The sequence below is a fragment of the Babylonia areolata genome, chromosome 2 (assembly GCF_041734735.1).
Source record: "Babylonia areolata isolate BAREFJ2019XMU chromosome 2, ASM4173473v1, whole genome shotgun sequence".
NCBI classification, from domain to species: domain Eukaryota; kingdom Metazoa; phylum Mollusca; class Gastropoda; order Neogastropoda; family Buccinidae; genus Babylonia; species Babylonia areolata.
Genome location: NC_134877.1, coordinates 21,478,640 through 21,486,139, shown reverse-complemented (window position 1 = coordinate 21,486,139; position 7,500 = coordinate 21,478,640). Strand labels below are relative to the sequence as shown.

The 7,500-nt window shown below is 39.7% G+C and overlaps 1 long non-coding RNA gene across 1 annotated transcript in view; it reads left to right on the top strand.

The window, feature by feature from the left end:
- LOC143279356 (uncharacterized) overlaps positions 1-4,717 on the top strand; it is a 4,730-nt gene extending 13 nt beyond the window's left edge. Inside the window, exons 1-3 of the long non-coding RNA XR_013054870.1 lie at positions 1-103; positions 2,745-2,820; positions 3,575-4,717. The exon at positions 1-103 is cut by the window's left edge and continues 13 nt beyond it. This is a non-coding gene — a long non-coding RNA (uncharacterized LOC143279356). The remainder of the gene's footprint in view (positions 104-2,744; positions 2,821-3,574) is intronic.
- Positions 4,718-7,500: the final 2,783 nt, after the last annotated feature.

Sequence of the window (7,500 nt, the reverse complement as noted above, 5' to 3'; positions counted from 1 at the left end):
GCTCTCTCTTTCTCTCTGCCTCTGGTTGGCTGATTTCAGCTCACCGTTACCTCCTTCGTCCAATCGCCTTGCGTGAAGTGCTCTGGCCGCCATTGATGCCAAGGTAAAAACAGACAGGTCCTTTGTTATAAGGGGGGGTATTTACTTAGTTGTTGCGGCTTGAGAGACTGTAGCTTGGGTTGGTTTTCACCTTTAAGCAGAATCTTGTTTGCAAAAAAAAAATAATAATAATAATAATAATAAATAAATAAATAAAATAAACATCGTTCTTTTTTCTGTACAGCAATCGTTAACCTGAACAAGAACTACTGAAATGAACTTTTCATTTCGTAAATTTTTGTTTCATCTCAGTGCAAAAAAAAAAAAAAAAAAAAAGACTAGCTGAATAAGTCAGTTACCTTTCTTTTGTGCTACCTTAGTTGAATTATTTCATATCTCCTGTATGTTTTATTGTTGTTGATGGTTTATTTTGGGAATACTTGTTCGTGCCTTGTTGTTCGATAATTTACTTGCCAAATAAACTAATGAATTTATCCTTCTTTTAGTTCAACATCAAATAAGATGGCAAATGTGTTGTTTGTTTTTTCTTCTCTTTTTTTTTTTTTTTCTTTTATTTACTTCCTTTCACATTTGCATGATGATTTACTGAAAAATGAAGTAAATAAGTATCATCAGTTAATCTCAAAATTATTCACGAGAAGTACCTTTTCATTTTGGTATATTTGCTTTCACATTTTCAAGTTTTACGAAAACAACATTACCCCCTTTTTTATATATAAAAAGTTACTACTGAATTGACTTTTTCTTCTTTCTTTTTTCTATTTTTTTAAATATATATTTTGGCAATTTTTAGTTTCAGATTTGCACCACAATTCATTAGACCTAAACAGATTAATGAATAAATCTGACCTTTTGAGGTTGATATCAATTAGCCTGACAAATGGTTACTAAGGTTTACTTTTTTCATTTAATTTTTTATACACGTTTTCATCTTCTGTTCATGACTTTTATTTTAGAATTTATTAGCTATCTATCATGTAAACAGTCATTAACATTTCATTAAATAACGGGATACACAGAAAGAAAGAAAGAAAGAAAGAAAACAATGAAGAATACATACAAGATCAATAATAACACAGAAAATAGGTATACTATGTTGTGGTTTGTCTTCTATTTATCTATTTCTGTCCATCTTTTAAAAAATATACATTTATTCATCCATTTGTTTAAGCAGATCAAAAGAAGGGGGGGATTTATGCCATATAACTGTTTTGAAAACTCTGGATGATAACTGATATAATCATGCAGCAGTCATTCTGAAAAGCTGCCGGATAATCAGTAATTAATAAACAAACAAATAAACGAATGAGTGAATCAAAAACAACAAGCGAATTAATCAATAGTTAAGTAAGTAAAGAAATAAAGAAAGAAATGCATAATATGGTCTTTTTATATGAACAAAAAAAAACAAAAAAACAGGAAATACTTTAATAACAGAGAATAACTTGAAGTAATATACTTACTAAAGGTTGAGAAGGAAAATATAGCTTATATGAGGCGTATTGTATTTTCTTCTATTCAGTATATATATATATATATATAGAGAGAGAGAGAGAGAGAGAGAGAGAGAGAGAGAGAGAGAGAGAGTAAAAAAAAAAAGAAAAGATAAATGCACAAATAGACAAGACCTTCTTTGAGAGTAAAAATGGCACCACTCAGTACGTTTGGAAAAAAAAGAACTACCGCTATAGTTAGTTTTATTTGTTCGTTTCTTAACAATGCATGGGTGATGGATACACTCCACCCATCCACCCACCCATCCCCACCCACCCAGAAAACAACCACTGATTAATAGTGTACCAAAGAAAAAGCCTGCCACATGTGACAACCCGCTGCTGACGTTCTGAAAACAGATGGTAATTATTTGTGTGAGTAGGTTAAACTACATTGCCAAAATTCACTTTATTTAAGCATGTTTGTACCGGTAAGTATGCAACCGTTATCACATCTCTAATTACGTAAATCAATGCATTTCTTTGATAGATACACTAGCTGTATTGTGATCTGTCAAACACCTGAATTAAGTATTACATTTACATTCAGGCATGCAGTGAAGTGCAAAACATTCAAATATTGATATTCAGATATGTAGTATTTACATTTTTGTATGAATCATAGTCAGTCGTTTTCGACTATGACCAGTGGAGTGATGGCCTAGAGGTAACGCGTCCGCTTAGGAAGCGAGAGAATCTGAGCGCGCTGGTTCGAATCACGGCTCAGCCGCCGATATTTTCTCCCCCTCCACTAGACCTTGAGTGGTGGTCTGGACGCTAGTCATTCGAAAGAGACGATAAACCGAGGTCTCCCCTAGGGAGAGCAGCCCGAATTTCACACAGAGAAATCTGTTGTGACAAAAAGAGAAATGCAATGCAATGCAAATAATACAGCTCTCACTTTGCTGTTGTTACATTTAGACATGTCGTAAAGAATACCTAGAGAATAGATTGCAAGTCTTACGGGTTTGTAAGGCCTCTGGGTGGAACAAACTTTAGTCTCATAAACATATCGAAACGGGGGCGAGAGGGGATGGTGATTAAAAAGAGATAAAGAAGAGAGAAGGGAGGCCCGGGGAGAGGAGTGGGGGGGGGGATCGGGGGGGGGGGGGGGGTTAAAATTGACTTTGGGGGGGGTTTATTCACGAGAGTCAACACCGACGTGTCTTTGTTGTCTGTTGCAATGAACAGATGGGAATGGTGAAACTGGCGATTGTGGGAATTCTTCTCTCAGTGGTCTTCATTGGCTTTGCGTCAGCACAGATGGGTGAGTGGACATGACAGTGGACTCGTTGATGCCTCCTTCGTTGACTCTCTTTATGTGGGCAGTGTATGTGTGTGTGTGTGTTTTGTGTGTGTGTGTGTGTGTGTGTGTGTGTGTGTGTGTGTGTGTGTGTGTGTGTGTGTGTGTGTGTGTGTGTGTGTGTGTGTGTGAAGTGAATGGAGAGAGAGAGAGATGTGGGGGGATGGGGGAGGAGATGGAGCGAGCCTGTGAAGTTTGTATAGTGCGAGAAAGAAGTGCATGAGTATATATATATATATATATATATTAAATATTATCTGAGGTCTATATGCAGTGGTGATCATCGCTTCGTCTTTTCCCGGGGCGGTGATATTAGACGTGAAAAATGTGTGTGCGTGTGTGGATGTGTGTGTGTGTGTGTGTGTGTGTGCGTGTGTGTGTGTTTGTGCGTGTGTGTGTGTGTGTGTGTGTGTGTGTGTGTGTGTGTGTGTGTGTGTGGAGGGGCTGAGGCGGAGTGGGGGGGTGAAGACACAGATGTGTCTGTGTCTATGCCTGCGTGCCTGTGCCTGTGTGTCTGTGTATGACGATCTCCTTTTTTTTTTAAATCAACATCACCACCATCACTATTACTGATGAAGCTCCATGTGTGTGTGTGTGTGTGCTTGCGAGCGTGCGTGTGTGTTCGTGTGTCCGCATGCACGCGTGTGTCTGCATGTGTGTGTGTGTGTGTGTGTGTGTGTGTGTGTCTGCGTGTGTGTATGTGTGTGTGTGTGTGCAGGTTCGCCCATGTTCGGCGGGGGGATGTTGCCCATGATCATGCTGCTGATGCGGAGCGGTGCGGACATGAAGAACCTCATGCCCTTCCTCTGGATGATGATGATGAACGGGGGCGGGGGCGGCGCGGGGGCTGGAGCCCCGTTCGGCATGTAGAAGGGGGGTGCTAGGGGGGAGAGGCAGGGGCAGTAGCAGTGTAGAGCGCTCGCGAGCACGTGCGTGCGTCTGTCTGTCTGTCTGTCTCGCGCTCCAGGACTGACTTCCCTTTTCCGCGGACACTCAGTGTTTTTTGTTTGTTTGTTTGTTTGTTGTTTTTTAGTTGTTCTTAATAAAGTGTTTCTGGTTGGTTAATTTCTTTGGTTTCGTGTGGTTTCGTTTCTTTGATTTTTTACTTTTTTTTTTTTTTTTTTTTTTTTTTTTTTTTTTTTTTGTTCATCCTCCCTTTCATTTTATTTCCACCTCACCCCCACACCCTCACCCCTCCTGCTTCTACCCAAATCAGTGAGACATTTTTTTTTCTTTTCTTCTTTCCGTCTTCCCTCCACCCTGTACCCCCACTCATCCCACCCCGCACCCACACCCCTAGCGCCCTCCCCTCCCCTTCCCCTCCCCTCACACCCACTTCCCCCTCTCCCTAAACCTCTCTTTCCTGGCTTCTTGAATATGTCACTGCCGTCTTTTAATCAGTGATGCCAAGTTTAGGTTGTTTTATTGTTGGATTTTTTAAAAGAAAAAAAAATTATTCATCACAGGGGGTTATAACATTGGATTGTGTTTTTCAGATTTGAATCAAACATATGCAAGTGTGGTTTGTTGTTTTTTTCAATGATGTCTATCATTTATAACTGTTTTCTGCCATTCTGTGTTTTGCTCATATCAACTCTCAACGAACTAAATGCGAACTTTCCTGTGAACATGATTGTAATATCTGCTTTCAGGCTAGAATATAAAGGTTATAAATCTGCTCCTGCAGAAGAACAGTTTTTTTTTTTTGTTGATTTTCTGGTGTGTGGTGGAAACTAGGAAAAGATCTATTTTGTTTATTGCTGTTTTTGTTTTTTTTTCTTTTATATTCTGGTTGAATACAATAAAGCATTTTCAAAAAAAAAAAAAAAAAAGACAATGAATAAATAGAAAATTAAACGTTTCTACCGGTGTGTGTTTTTTGTCGTCCCCAACATGATTAAATTCTCGTGTCAGAGGTGTTTCGTCCTTTTTTTTTTTTATTCTATTTTTTTTACGCTTCACGTTTATCATGTCTCTTCAAACCTTTTCTCTAGAACGTCAGGATCTAAAGCCTCTTGTGTAGCTAGTATTCTGCTTGCTGATCTAACTCAGTAACTGACATGCCCACGTCTTTGGGGAAGAATCTTTTTTTTTTTCCCCGGAAATAGCCAAAAGAGTTCGTGACCTAGTGTCAAGTCAAGTCTGCCATATTCTTTGGCAAAACGTTGTTAAGGTGTGCGAACACGAGGCGAAAGTCCAGGAGTCGGGGTTTTGCGGGTTTAATCCCGCATGACGTGCTGGACTAATTAATGTCCTGCTGCTGGCTCTCAGACACATCGAGATGTAGAAGAAAGAAAAAAAACCGTAGGTCACAGAGCTAGGGGGGGGGGGAGGGGTGGGGGGTGGGGAAGACGGAATGGGTGGGTGGGTGGGCGGGTGGGGTGGGGGCAGGGGGGCCAAGAAGAGAGATGTTCTGATTTATTTCTGCGAACAAAAAAAAAAAAAAAAAAAAAAAAAAAAAAAGCCCTTGTCAAGGAATGGCTCGCCGTCAACAGTGATTTATGCAGATACACGCAGAGCTGCTCATAAATTCTGAGCACGTGTCCGTTTCCGTGTACCGGTATGCAAATAGCTAGAACCCTCTCAAGTGTATGGATGATGTATTTCGTGTGCTGCATGCATCATACATTTTCAATGATGATTTGAATTCATGCGGTATTTTTGTTTTTCATTTTCAGTAAAAGTCATCGCGCGCTCACACAGTCACACGCGCACGCACGCGCGCACACGCACACACACACACACACACACAAACGCACGCACACAGGCACCACCCCTCCCCCACACACACACACACACTACACACACACACACACAAACGCCAAACACACGCACCCCCCCCCCCACACACACACACACACACACACAACACACACACACACACACACACACGGCAGATACAGAAGCGTGCACAGCAACTTCAGCATTCAAGATGTCGTATTTTTCATGAATGATCAACAGTTCTGACAAACTGACAAAGCCGGGGCACTCCATCAAACAGTGTTCAGAGAAAGGTCGAGTATAGTCACGTTAATCAAGAAGACAGACGAAACAGCTGACTGGTATAAAACGTTCGACTTTCAACTTGAGGGTCCAGATTGTCAGTATCAGTAGCTCAAGGAGGCGTCACTGCGTTCGTTCAAACCCATATACGCTACACCACATCTGCCAACCAGATGCCTGACCACCAGCGTAACCCAACGCGCTTAGTCAGGCCTTGAGAAAAATAAATAAATAAATAAATAAAATAAATGAAGTAAAATAAAAGAAATAATACATAAATTAATAAAATAAAATAAATAAAGTAAAAATACAAAAATTAAAAATAAATACATAATAAAATAATAAATAATAAAATTAAATTTTAAAAAATAATAATAAATTGTCAAGAGTGGTAACTCTCTCCAGTCACAATGGTACACAACTTCAAACCAGTGCTGCTTACACAACCGATTCAGCTAGCACACAGATAAATTAAAAGGTACATTGGAACAAACCCAGACACTTCCTCGAAAAAGAATGAAATCGCCGGCTCTGTCCTTATACTGATCATCTGACATGACTGTGCACACAGCAGCAAAGACAGAAAGAAATATGCAAGCACAAATAAGCTTTTATTCAAGACTGGCATAGCCTCTTTAATCCTGAACAGGGTCCAGAGCTCAAATCTCAGTCACAACACCAGGTAGGCTGAGGGTGGAGGTGTTTGTTGTGGGGTTGTTGTTGTTGTTGTTGTTTTTTTGGGGGGGGGTTATGTTTTTCGTCTGTTTTTTGTTTTGTTTTGTTTTTGTTTTTTTCGTTCTTGTTTTTTGTTTTGTTTTGTTATGGGGTGGTTTTTTTCCTGTATGCAGACCTGCTAGTGGCCGTTCACCCTTCATATGAAGACAATTGATTGCGCACATTAAAAACTCCATAATCCATGTCAGCGTTCAGAGGGTCATGGAAAGTATCAGTATCAGTATCAGTAGCTCAAGGAGGCGTCACTGCGTTCGGGCAAATCCATATACACTACACCACATCTGCCAAGCAGATGCTTGACCAGCAGCGTAACCCAACGCGCTTAGTCAGGCCTTGAGAAAAAAATAAAATAAAATAAAATAAAATAATAAAAAATAAAATAAACAAATAAAAAATAATAGATAAATACATAAAAATACCACTACTAATAATAATATATATGAGGCGCAAAATCTTGATGAAGTCAACTCTAAGCGCACAAAAAAAAGACAACAATGATGATAAATAAGCAAATAAATGTAAAACATGCAGACACACATTCACAAATACACACACGTACATGAGCCCCATGGAAAGAAGAACTGGAACAGAACCTACCCAGCACATACGCCACACCGCCGCATCTGCTTATATATATATATATATATATATATGCAGATGTCTGACCTATCCATAAACCCAACGTGGTGAGGTCTTTAGAGTCCACCCTCATTTTCAAGTTTGTGGGGTTGATTTCGTAAAAAAATTGTTTTCCAAACTTCTTCTTCTTCTTCTTCTTCTCTGTGTGTGTGTGTGTGTGTGTGTGTGTGTGTGTGTGTGTGTGTGTGTGTGTGTGTGTGTGTGTGTGTGTCTGTCTGTCTGTCTGTCTGTCTGTCTGTCTGTGTATCTACCTCACTGCATGTGTGT